Source organism: Oncorhynchus masou, chromosome 15 (assembly GCF_036934945.1).
Source record: "Oncorhynchus masou masou isolate Uvic2021 chromosome 15, UVic_Omas_1.1, whole genome shotgun sequence".
Classification (NCBI taxonomy): Eukaryota; Metazoa; Chordata; class Actinopteri; order Salmoniformes; family Salmonidae; genus Oncorhynchus; species Oncorhynchus masou.
The window spans coordinates 70,128,801-70,142,952 of NC_088226.1; positions in this window are offsets into that span (position 1 = coordinate 70,128,801).

The window sequence follows — 14,152 nt, forward strand, 5'->3', positions numbered from 1 at the left end:
AATAAATATGAAGACTTGCTGATCATTTTTTGGGGAAGGGGTGATAGAAATAGAATCTCATTAAAGAATCTCATTCTACAATCTCATTCGAGTTCTATGGATATAAAAAGAATTTCATTCTAGAATCTCATTAAAGAATCTCATTCTAGTTCTATGGATATAAAAAGAATCTCATTCTAGAATCGCATTCTAGTTCTATGAATATAAAAAGAATCTCATTCTAGTTCTATGGATATAAAAAGAATCTCATTCTAGAATCTCATTCTAGTTCTATGGATATAAGCAATCGAAGTAAACACGTTTTTTTTAACAGAAGCAGCACAGAAGCAGCACACAAATATTTGATAATCACTCCCAAAAACATTTGAGAGTACTAGTAGTAGTACACAACTTCTGCACACAAAAGCGTATATACAGGCACATACACACCAAAACATAGAGCACAGAGCATTACAGCACATTACAGCACAATAACCAGTCACAGATACTGAGCTACATGAGGCTTGACAACAACACTCCCTCTGTACTACACCGATGCTGAGTTAGGATGTGCCTTAAAACCAAATGGCACTCTATTCCCTATGTAGTGCACTGCTTTTGACCGAGGGCCTGCATACAGTAGGTGGGAATTATCCTGTTCAAAAGTAGTGCCCTACATAGGTGCCATTTGGTTTGTGATGTACAGGTTGCCAGTGTAACACCCATTTGTTAAAAACTGCTAATTTTAAAACACACCAAACAAGGCTACTGTATTATCAGATGGGGGGCTGGTGTTTTATACACACAACAAACAAGGCTACTGTATTATCAGGTGGGGGGCTGGTGTTTTATACACACAACAAACAAGGCTACTGTATTATCAGATGGGGGGCTGGTGTTTTATACACACAACAAACAAGGCTACTGTATTATCAGATGGGGGGTTGGTGTTTTATACACACAACAAACAAGGCTACTGTATTATCAGATGGGGGGCTGGTGTTTTATACACACAACAAACAAGTCTACTGTATTATCAGATGGGGGGTTGGTGTTTTATACACACAACAAACAAGGCTACTGTATTATCAGATGGGGGGCTGGTGTTTTATACACACAACAAACAAGGCTACTGTATTATCAGGTGGGGGGCTGGTGTTTTATACACACAACAAACAAGTCTACTGTATTATCAGATGGGGGGCTGGTGTTTTATACACACAACAAACAAGGCTACTGTATTATCAGATGGGGGGCTGGTGTTTTATACACACAACAAACGAGGCTACTGTATTATCAGATGGGGGGCTGGTGTTTTATACACACAACAAACGAGGCTACTGTATTATCAGGTGGGGGGCTGGTGTTTTATACACACAACAAACGAGGCTACTGTATTATCAGATGGGGGGCTGGTGTTTTATACACACAACAAACAAGGCTACTGTATTATCAGATGGGGGGCTGGTGTTTTATACACACAACAAACGAGGCTACTGTATTATCAGATGGGGGGCTGGTGTTTTATACACACAACAAACGAGGCTACTGTATTATCAGGTGGGGGGCTGGTGTTTTATACACACAACAAACGAGGCTACTGTATTATCAGATGGGGGGCTGGTGTTTTATACACAAACAAACGAGGCTACTGTATTATCAGATGGGGGGCTGGTGTTTTATACACACAACAAAACAAGGCTACTGTATTATCAGGTGGGGGATGGTGTTTTATACACACAACAAACGAGGCTACTGTATTATCAGATGGGGGCTGGTGTTTTATACACACAACAAACAAGGCTACTGTATTATCAGATGGGGGGCTGGTGTTTTATACACACAACAAACAAGGCTACTGTATTATCAGATGGGGGGGCTGGTGTTTTTTTCACACAACAAACAAGGCTACTGTATTATCAGATGGGGGGCTGGTGTTTTATACACACAACAAACGAGGCTACTGTATTATCAGATGGGGGTTGGTGTTTTATACACACAACAAACAAGGCTACTGTATTATCAGATGGGGGGCTGGTGTTTTATACACACAACAAACAAGGCTACTGTATTATCAGATGGGGGGCTGGTGTTTTATACACACAACAAACGAGGCTACTGTATTATCAGGTGGGGGGCTGGTGTTGCGGTGAGGAGGTCTTATTATTGGACAGACATATCGTGGTGGGAACACCGTGGTTCATTACACAAACTGAGTCTGATGCTGCTGGTCTGCTCCGAGGCTGTCGCTGGGTGGTCTCTACAAACATATCAAAAACAAAACAACACACACAATTATTACAACAAATGACATCTTTGTGATGGAGATGGATGACAGGTGGACTAGGATATCTCTACTAGAACAGTGTAGAGGACAGGTGGACTAGGATATCTCTACTAGAACAGTGTAGAGGACAGGTAGACTAGGATATCTCTACTAGAACAGTGTAGAGGACAGGTAGACTAGGATATCTCTACTAGAACAGTGTAGAGGACAGGTAGACTAGGATATCTCTACTAGAACAGTGTAGAGGACAGGTAGACTAGGATATCTCTACTAGAACAGTGTAGAGGACAGGTGGACTAGGATATCTCTACTAGAACAGTGTAGAGGACAGGTAGACTAGGATATCTCTACTAGAACAGTGTAGAGGACAGGTAGACTAGGATATCTCTACTAGAACAGTGTAGAGGACAGGTGGACTAGGATATCTCTACTAGAACAGTGTAGAGGACAGGTAGACTAGGATATCTCCACTAGAACAGTGTAGAGGACAGGTAGACTAGGATATCTCTACTAGAACAGTGTAGAGGACAGGTAGACTAGGATATCTCTACTAGAACAGTGTAGAGGACAGGTAGACTAGGATATCTCTACTAGAACAGTGTAGAGGACAGGTAGACTAGGATATCTCCACTAGAACAGTGTAGAGGACAGGTGGACTAGGATATCTCTACTAGAACAGTGTAGAGGACAGGTAGACTAGGATATCTCTACTAGAACAGTGTAGAGGACAGGTGGACTAGGATATCTCTACTAGAAGTGTAGAGGACAGGTAGACTAGGATATCTCTACTAGAACAGTGTAGAGGACAGGTAGACTAGGATATCTCTACTAGAACAGTGTAGAGGACAGGTGGACTAGGATATCTCTACTAGAACAGTGTAGAGGACAGGTGGACTAGGATATCTCTAATAGAACAGTGTAGAGGACAGGTGGACTAGGATATCTCTACTAGAACAGTGTAGAGGACAGGTGGACTAGGATATCTCTACTAGAACAGTGTAGAGGACAGGTAGACTAGGATATCTCTACTAGAACAGTGTAGAGGACAGGTAGACTAGGATATCTCTACTAGAACAGTGTAGAGGACAGGTGGACTAGGATATCTCTACTAGAACAGTGTAGAGGACAGGTGAACTAGGATATCTCTACTAGAACAGTGTATGGCAGCGGGTGGTGGAATGACAGTAAATAAAATGCGCTCTGCTTGTCATCATGGTAAAGGTGTCCGTTTGACCATGTATCTCCCATGCTTAGAATCAAGGCAAAAAGGCATCAGATGGAGATGTACTGTTTGTTTCCTGAAGGTTGGACTGTTGAGAATGTTGATACTCATGCCCAGATCATGCTGTTGTTGTGTCAGAGGTTCAGTCAGTAGTTGCCATGCTTTGTTTGAACATTGTGTCATGCTCCCATAGTCCCAAGTCATGGAAGCACTCTTTGACCCCACACCCATGTACCATAGGCTATACAATGGACTAGCTAAATGCTAACAAAAAAGGTTACAAACATGAATGCATGTTTTGTCTGATAAATAAAAAACAGAGTCTAAAACACTGTTGTATACAAAATTTATTTCATGCAATGATTTTTTTTATTTACATTTTGTATTTGAATACTTTTCTTTTGCATAATGTAAAATACATGCATGCTCCTTCACCCCCCCCCCCCCCCCCCCAAAAGAAAAACATACTGTACTGTACTGGACCCTTATATAATTGCATTACGTACGAACATATAGTTCACCTGTATCTCTTTTGATATTTAATCTTCACAAGGGTTTTAAACAATTAACATCAAGCACCACCACAGAAGAGACATGATCAGACAAAAGGCAATGGAAAACCTTGCCCAAATACAGCAGGATATATATTTTATTAGGATTTAATGTGTCTGATAAATAAGTCAACTCGAGACTTGATAAAGTGCTTTTTCTCTATGTTTTACTGCCTATCGTCATGTCTGCAGACTGTGTATCATTATATATGGTTAAACTGCAAAACAGTTCATATTATCTCACTAGTAAATCTTAATGACGTTTGGTATATTAAGTCAAGTGTTACTCTTTTGAAAGTAGGTTCTTATATAAAAAATGATTTCCTAAAACCACATAGTAAGTAAACAATACATGAATTTGGGAAAGGCAAAACATGGCAGCTACATGAATTGTTCTGCTATGAGTCTCTTGCTATAGAATAAGCTGCTTCAGAATGTGTATAATAGACGGGAGAAGAAGCTTTTGAAAGAACGCAACATGTTTTTCTTACGTGTGACACAGTTAGCTTCCCGTTGAACATAATCTCATGCAACACATGCAAATGAAACGAAAGTTTAGTTCCTGTTGACAAAACTTATCATCATCTCTAGTATCAGAAAAAGTGTCATTCTAGAATCATCATCATTCTAGATCTCTTCATCATTCTAGAATCATCATCATTCTAAATCTCTTGCTCACTCTAGAATCATCATCAGATCTCTACTCATTGCAGATGTGAAATCTATACTGCCACTCTCAGAGATATAAAGTCTTTGTCTCATCATACACATCCTGTATTCAGAACTTCTTCACTTTGCAACAAGGAAATACTTCATGGGAGATACTCAACAACCCCCTGCGTCCCAAATGGCACCCTATTCCCTATACGGTGCATAACATTTGACCAGGGCCCATAGGGTCTCTGGTCTAAAGTAGTGCACTATGTAGGGAATAGGGTGCCAGTAGTGCACTATGTAGGGAATAGGGTGCCAGTAGTGCACTATGTAGGGAATAGGGTGTCATTTGGGACACCAGCAAACAGCAGGCAGCTGTTCGCTCCCAATAAGTAAAACCATAGCTTCAGCATCATAAACATTTTAAAGCAGGGGTTAAATACATCTTATGAAATTGTCTTTATTTCACAAGTTTTGTTATAAAAAAGCAGATGAGAAAGTTGTTAATATAGAACGGAAAGTAAAAGTATGAGAAATCAAAAACAACAGAGCAACAGGCAATGATAGAAAGGTAGAACAAATAGACACTAGGGGGTAATATCCTGGAGAATCACATATCAGACTAGTATATCATCAGTGCTTTACTGGAGCTCTCTCTGCCTCTGAACTAGGCAATCCATGCAAAGAGGCCCGTGTGACAATGTACGGGAGCTGCTGAGACTCGCATGCTAAGACCTAGTCTTGGGAGCAGTTGTACTATTATTTCAATTTGGAGATCAATTGGAGACGAGAAAAAGAAAAAAGAAAAAGGAAAGCAAAAAAGGAACGCAGGAGTAAAGGGCAAGAGTAAAACCAAAGAGAGGAGAGAGCAGTAGAGAGAGGAGAGAGCAGTAGAGAGAGGAGAGAGCAGTAGAGAGAGGAGAGAGCAGTAGAGAGAGGAGAGAGCAGTAGAGAGAGGAGAGAGCAGTAGAGAGAGGAGAGAGCAGTAGAGAGAGGAGAGAGCAGTAGAGAGAGGAGAGAGCAGTAGAGAGAGGAGAGAGCAGTAGAGAGAGGAGAGAGAGAGAGTAGAGAGAGGAGAGAGCAGTAGAGAGAGGAGAGAGCAGTAGAGAGAGGAGAGGGCAGTAGAGAGAGGGGAGAGCAGTAGAGAGAGGGGAGAGCAGTAGAGAGAGGGGAGAGCAGTAGAGAGAGGGGAGAGCAGTAGAGCGAGGGGAGAGCAGTAGAGAGGAGAGAGCAGTAGAGAGAGGAGAGAACAGTAGAGAGAGGAGAGAGCAGTAGAGAGAGGAGAGAGCAGTAGAGAGAGGAGAGAGCAGTAGAGAGAGGAGAGAGAAGTAGAGAGGAGAGCAGTAGAGAGAGGGAAGAGCAGTAGAGAGAGGAGAGAGCAGTAGAGAGAGGGGAGAGCAGTAGAGAGAGGAGAGAGGAGAGAGCAGTAGAGGAGAGGGCAGTAGAGAGAGGGGAGAGAAGTAGAGAGAGGAGAGTGCAGTAGAGAGAGGAGAGTGCAGTAGAGAGAGGAGAGAGAAGTAGAGAGCAGTAGAGAGAGGAGAGAGCAGTAGAGAGAGGAGAGAGCAGTAGAGAGAGGAGAGAGAAGTAGAGAGAGGAGAGTGCAGTAGAGAGAGGAGAGAGCAGTAGAGAGGGGAGAGAGAAGTAGAGAGCAGTAGAGAGAGGAGAGAGCAGTAGAGAGAGGAGAGAGCAGTAGAGAGAGGAGAGAGCAGTAGAGAGAGGAGAGAGCAGTAGAGAGAGGAGAGAGAAGTAGAGAGGAGAGCAGTAGAGAGAGGGAAGAGCAGTAGAGAGAGGAGAGAGCAGTAGAGAGAGGGGAGAGCAGTAGAGAGAGGAGAGAGGAGAGAGCAGTAGAGGAGAGGGCAGTAGAGAGAGGGGAGAGAAGTAGAGAGAGGAGAGTGCAGTAGAGAGAGGAGAGTGCAGTAGAGAGAGGAGAGAGAAGTAGAGAGCAGTAGAGAGAGGAGAGAGCAGTAGAGAGAGGAGAGAGCAGTAGAGAGAGGAGAGAGAAGTAGAGAGAGGAGAGTGCAGTAGAGAGAGGAGAGAGCAGTAGAGAGGGGAGAGGGCAGTAGAGAGAGGGGAGAGCAGTAGAGAGAGGGGAGAGCAGTAGAGAGAGGGGAGAGCAGTAGAGAGAGGAGAGCAGTAGAGAGAGGGGAGAGCAGTAGAGAGGGGAGAGAGAAGTAGAGAGAGGGGAGAGCAGTAGAGAGGAGAGCAGTAGAGACAGGGGAGAGCAGTAGAGAGAGGAGAGAGCAGTAGAGAGAGGAGAGAGAAGTAGAGAGAGGGGAGAGCAGTAGAGAGGAGAGCAGTAGAGACAGGGGAGAGCAGTAGAGAGAGGGGAGAGCAGTAGAGAGAGGAGAGAGCAGTAGAGAGAGGAGAGAGCAGTAGAGAGAGGAGAGAGCAGTAGAGAGAGGAGAGAGCAGTAGAGAGGAGAGCAGTAGAGAGAGGGGAGAGCAGTAGAGAGAGGAGAGAGCAGTAGAGAGAGGGGAGAGCAGTAGAGAGAGGAGAGAGAAGAGAGCAGTAGAGGAGAGGGCAGTAGAGAGAGGGGAGAGAAGTAGAGAGAGGAGAGTGCAGTAGAGAGAGGAGAGTGCAGTAGAGAGAGGAGAGAGAAGTAGAGAGCAGTAGAGAGAGGAGAGAGCAGTAGAGAGAGGAGAGAGCAGTAGAGAGAGGAGAGAGAAGTAGAGAGAGGAGAGTGAAGTAGAGAGAGGAGAGAGCAGTAGAGAGGGGAGAGGGCAATAGAGAGAGGGGAGAGCAGTAAGAGCAGTAGAGAGAGGGGAGAGCAGTAGAGAGAGGGGAGAGCAGTAGAGAGGAGAGCAGTAGAGACAGGGGAGAGCAGTAGAGAGAGGGGAGAGCAGTAGAGAGAGGGGAGAGCAGTAGAGAGAGGGGAGAGCAGTAGAGAGGGGAGAGCAGTAGAGAGAGGGGAGAGCAGTAGAGAGAGGGGAGAGAAGTAGAGAGAGGAGAGAGCAGTGGAGAGAGGTCAGGTCACATAGTGATAGGATTTGTCCAGAAACGACCTCTAGAGATCTGAGAGGATTGGAGAGGTGTAACTACGCAATAATATATGGTGACAACTCCACCTTGCCCTCTGATAGGCTAGGCGGCGCTATCACCATATTGCCTACACCTATCCAATTCTCTCAGATCTCCACAAGTGTCTAGTGGGTTGTCCGCGGCTACCGTTAGGGGTTGATTCTGGACAGGTGTCCTGGTGAACCATGCTAGAGTTCAGAGAATGGATGGGATGGGGGAGTGGGAGTGCTGGATGAGACAGGATGGACTGCAGGGTAGCGCGGAAACGCAGGAGGACGGCACTCCAGAGGCGTCATGGCCGCCCAGGCCACTCACGCTCATGCCAGACATGCTGTTTAGGGCGCTCCAAGGCTTGTCATAACCTTCAGTTGGAAAACAGAGAGTGTTTTGAGTACAGTACAGTGCAGCATGTTTTGAGTACAGTACACTGAAGGTTTTAAGTACAGTGGACTGAAAGTTTGAGTACAGTACATTGCAGTGTTTTGAGTACAGTACATTGCAGTGTTTTGAGTACAGTACACTGAACGTTGAGTACAGTGGACTGAAAGTTTAGAGTGTTGTGCATTGTAGTGTTTTGAGTACAGTACACTGAACGTTGAGTACAGTGGACTGAAAGTTTAGAGTGTTGTACATTGTAGTGTTTTCACTACAGTACATTGCAGTGTTTTCACTCAAGCACAAGCCAATACATTTCTGAGAATGTGTCAACATTTCTTTGTATTTCTTACAACCTGTTGCTGTCTTGTTTTAGTTTTTCTCCAAACACAAAAGTCAACAGATTTCAGTTAGTCAGTGAGGTCTACGAAAGCATTATCGTCCATGCACTACAAGCATCAGATGTAGCAGGAGATAGTTCAGCTGCATGCATGCAAAGGGTGGTACTGGAATGGTTTAGAAGAGCAGACAACAAGTTGACAGACACCTACGCCACCCGAGTAGGGAATAATATGCTGGCAGCTACAATATATTGGAGAATATCTTGGCAGCTACAATATATTGGAGAATATCTTGGCAGCTACAATATATTGGAGAATATGTTGGCAGCTACAATATATTGGAGAATATCTTGGCAGCTACAATATATTGGAGAATATGTTGGCAGCTACAATATATTGGAGAATATCTTGGCAGCTACAATATATTGGAGAATATGTTGGCAGCTACAATATATTGGAGAATATGTTGGCAGCTACAATATATTGGAGAATATCTTGGCAGCTACAATATATTGGAGAATATCTTGGCAGCTACAATATATTGAAGAATATGTTGGCAGCTACAATATATTGGAGAATATGTTGGCAGCTACAATATATTGGAGAATATCTTGGCAGCTACAATATATTGGAGAATATGTTGGCAGCTACAATATATTGGAGAATATCTTGGCAGCTACAATATATTGGAGAATATCTTGGCAGCTACAATATATTGAAGAATATGTTGGCAGCTACAATATATTGGAGAATATGTTGGCAGCTACAATATATTGGAGAATATGTTGCCAGTCTTTTACAATATATTGGATAATATGTTGGCAGCTACAATATATTGGAAAATGTGTTGGCAGCTACAGTATACTGGAGAATATGTTGGCAGCTACAATATATTGGAGAATATCCTGGCAGCAACAATATATTGGAGAATATCTTGGCAGTCTGCTACAGTTACAATATATTGGAGAATATCTTGGCAGCTACAATATATTGGAGAATATCTTGGCAGCTACAATATATTGGAGAATATGTTGGCAGTCTGCTACAGTTACAATATATTGGAGAATATCTTGGCAGCTACAATATATTGGAGAATATCTTGGCAGCTACAATATATTGGAGAATATGTTGGCAGCTACAATATATTGAAGAATATGTTGGCAGCTACAATATATTGGAGAATATGTTGCCAGCCTTTTACAATATATTGGATAATATGTTGGCAGCTACAATATATTGAAAATATATTGGAATATGTTGGCAGCTATGGAGAATATCTTGGCAGCTACAATATATTGGAGAATGAGTTGGCAGCTACAGTATATTGGAGAATATGTTGGCAGCTACAATATATTGAAGAATATGTTGGCAGCTACAATATATTGGAGAATATGTTGGCAGCTACAATATATTGGAGAATATGTTGCCAGTCTTTTACAATATATTGGATAATATGTTGGCAGCTACAATATATTGAAAAATGTGTTGGCAGCTACAGTATCCTGGAGAATATGTTGGCAGCTACAATATATTGGAGAATATCTTGGCAGCTACAGTATATTGGAGAATATCTTGGCAGCTACAATATATTGGAGAATATCTTGGCAGCTACAATATATTGGAGAATATGTTGGCAGCTGCTATAGTTATATTGGAGAATATCTTGGCAGCTACAATATATTGGAGAATATGTTGGCAGCTACAATATATTGGAGAATATGTTGGCAGCTACAATATATTGGAGAATATGTTGGCAGCTACAATATATTGAAGAATATGTTGGCAGCTACAATATATTGAAGAATATGTTGGCAGCTACAATATATTGGAGAATATGTTGCCAGCCTTTTACAATATATTGGATAATATGTTGGCAGCTACAATATATTGGAAAATGTGTTGGCAGCTACAGTATACTGGAGAATATGTTGGCAGATACAATTTTTGGAGAATATGTTGGCAGCTACAATTTTTGGAGAATATCTTGGCAGCTACAATATATTGGAGAATATCTTGGCAGCTACAATATATTGGAGAATATGTTGGCAGTTACAATATATTGGAGAATATGTTGGCAGCTACAATATATTGGAAAATGTGTTGGCAGTTACAATATATTGAAGAATATGTTGGCAGCTACAATATATTGAAGAATATGTTGGCAGCTACAATATATTGGAGAATATTTTGCCAGTCTTTTACAATATATTGGATAATATGTTGGCAGCTACAATTGTTGGATAATGAGTTGGCAGCTACAGTATACTGGAGAATATGTTGGCAGCTACAATATATTGGAGAATATTTTGGCAGCTACAATATATTGGAGAATATGTTGGCAGTTACAATATATTGGAGAATATGTTGGCTGTCTGCTACAGTATATTGGAGAATATGTTGCAAATCATTTACAATATATTGGAGAATATGTTGGCAGCTACAATATATTGGAGAATATGTTGGAAGCTATAGTATATTGGAGAATATGTTGGAAGCTATAGTATATTGGAGAATATGTTGGAAGCTATAGTATATTGGAGAATATATTGGCAGCCTGCTACAGTATATTGGAGAATATACTGGCAGCCTGCTACAGTATATTGGAGAATATATTGGCAGCCTGCTACAGTATATTGGAGAATATATTGGCAGCCTGCTACAGTATATTGGAGAATATATTGGCAGCCTGCTACAGTATATTGGAGAATATATTGGCAGCCTGCTAGAGTATATTGGAGAATATATTGGCAGCCTGCTACAGTAAAGTATAGAATATGTTGGCAGCTACAATATATTGGAGAATATCTTGGCAGCTACAATATATTGGAGAATATGTTGGCAGCTACAATATATTGGAGAATATGTTGGCAGCTACAATATATTGGAGAATATGTTGGCAGCTACAATATATTGAAGAATATGTTGGCAGCTACAATATATTGAAGAATATGTTGGCAGCTACAATATATTGGAGAATATGTTGCCAGCCTTTTACAATATATTGGATAATATGTTGGCAGCTACAATATATTGGAAAATGTGTTGGCAGCTACAGTATACTGGAGAATATGTTGGCAGCTACAATATATTGGAGAATATCTTGGCAGCTACAATATATTGGAGAATATGTTGGCAGTTACAATATATTGGAGAATATGTTGGCAGCTACAATATATTGAAGAATATGTTGGCAGCTACAATATATTGAAGAATATGTTGGCAGCTACAATATATTGGAGAATATGTTGCCAGTCTTTTACAATATATTGGATAATATGTTGGCAGCTACAATATATTGGAAAATGTGTTGGCAGCTACAGTATACTGGAGAATATGTTGGAAGCTATAGTATATTGGAGAATATGTTGGAAGCTATAGTATATTGGAGAATATGTTGGAAGCTATAGTATATTGGAGAATATATTGGCAGCCTGCTACAGTATATTGGAGAATATACTGGCAGCCTGCTACAGTATATTGGAGAATATATTGGCAGCCTGCTACAGTATATTGGAGAATATATTGGCAGCCTGCTACAGTATATTGGAGAATATATTGGCAGCCTGCTAGAGTATATTGGAGAATATATTGGCAGCCTGCTACAGTAAAGTATAGAATATGTTGGCAGCTACAATATATTGGAGAATATCTTGGCAGCTACAATATATTGGAGAATATCTTGGCAGCTACAATATATTGGAGAATATGTTGGCAGCAACAATATATTGAAGAATATGTTGGCAGCTACAATATATTGGAGAATATGTTGGCAGCTACAATATATTGGAGAATATGTTGGCAGCTAGAATATATTGAAGAATATGTTGGCAGCTACAATATATTGAAGAATATGTTGGCAGCTACAATATATTGGAGAATATGTTGCCAGCCTTTTACAATATATTGGATAATATGTTGGCAGCTACAATATATTGGAAAATGTGTTGGCAGCTACAGTATACTGGAGAATATGTTGGAAGCTATAGTATATTGGAGAATATGTTGGAAGCTATAGTATATTGGAGAATATGTTGGAAGCTATAGTATATTGGAGAATATATTGGCAGCCTGCTACAGTATATTGGAGAATATACTGGCAGCCTGCTACAGTATATTGGAGAATATATTGGCAGCCTGCTACAGTATATTGGAGAATATATTGGCAGCCTGCTACAGTATATTGGAGAATATATTGGCAGCTACAATATAATGGAGAATATGTTGGCAGCTACAATATATTGGAGAATATCTTGGCAGCTACAATATATTGGAGAATATCTTGGCAGCTACAATATATTGGAGAATATGTTGGCAGTTACAATATATTAGAGAATATGTTGGCAGCTACAATATATTGAAGAATATGTTGGCAGCTACAATATATTGAAGAATATGTTGGCAGCTACAATATATTGGAGAATATGTTGCCAGTCTTTTACAATATATTCGATAATATGTTGGCAGCTACAATATATTGGAAAATGTGTTGGCAGCTACAGTATACTGGAGAATATGTTGGCAGCTACAATATATTGGAGAATATTTTGGCAGCTACAATATATTGGAGAATATGTTGGCAGTTACAATATATTGGAGAATATGTTGGCTGTCTGCTACAGTATATTGGAGAATATGTTGCAAATCATTTACAATATATTGGAGAATATGTTGGCAGCTACAATATATTGGAGAATATGTTGGAAGTTATAGTATATTGGAGAATATGTTGGCTGTCTGCTACAGTATATTGGAGAATATGTTGCAAATCATTTACAATATATTGGAGAATATGTTGGAAGCTATAGTATATTGGAGAATATGTTGGAAGCTATAGTATATTGGAGAATATGTTGGAAGCTATAGTATATTGGAGAATATGTTGGAAGCTACAGTATATTGGAGAATATATTGGCAGCCTGCTACAGTAAAGTATAGAATATGTTGGCAGCTATAATATATTGGAGAATATGTTTGCAGTCTGCTATAGTATATTGGAGAAAATGTTGGCTGCTACAGTATATTGGAGAATATGTTTGCAGTCTGCTATAGTATATTGGAGAATATGTTGGCAGTCTGCTACAGTATACTGGAGAATATGTTGGCAGTCTGCTACACTATATTGGAGAATATGTTGACAGTCCTCTAGTGTATTGGAGATTATTTTGGTAGCCCGCTACAGTATATTAGAAAATATGTTGACAGCTATAGTATATTAGGGAATGTGTTGGCAGCTACAGCTTATTGGTGAATATGTTGGCAGGATGCCACAGTATACTGGGAAATTGAAGACAGGCTACTACAGTATAATGGAGAATATGTTGGCAGCTACAATAAACTGGAGAATATGTTGTCAGTCTGCTACAGTATATTGGAGAATATCCTGGCAGCTACAATATATATATTTTTAATTATTATTATTATTTTTTTATTTTACCCCTTTTTCTTGCGATGAGACAAGGATTTCCTGAACAGGCAGTTAACCCACTGTTCCTAGACCAGTTAACCCACTGTTCCTAGACCAGTTAACCCACTGTTCCTAGACCAGTTAACCCACTGTTCCTAGACCAGTTAACCCACTGTTCCTAGACCAGTTAACCCACTGTTCCTAGACCAGTTAACCCACTGTTCCTAGACCAGTTAACCCACTGTTCCTAGACCAGTTAACCCACTGTTCCTAGACCAGTTAACCTACTGTTCCTAGATCAGTTAACCCACTGTTCCTAGG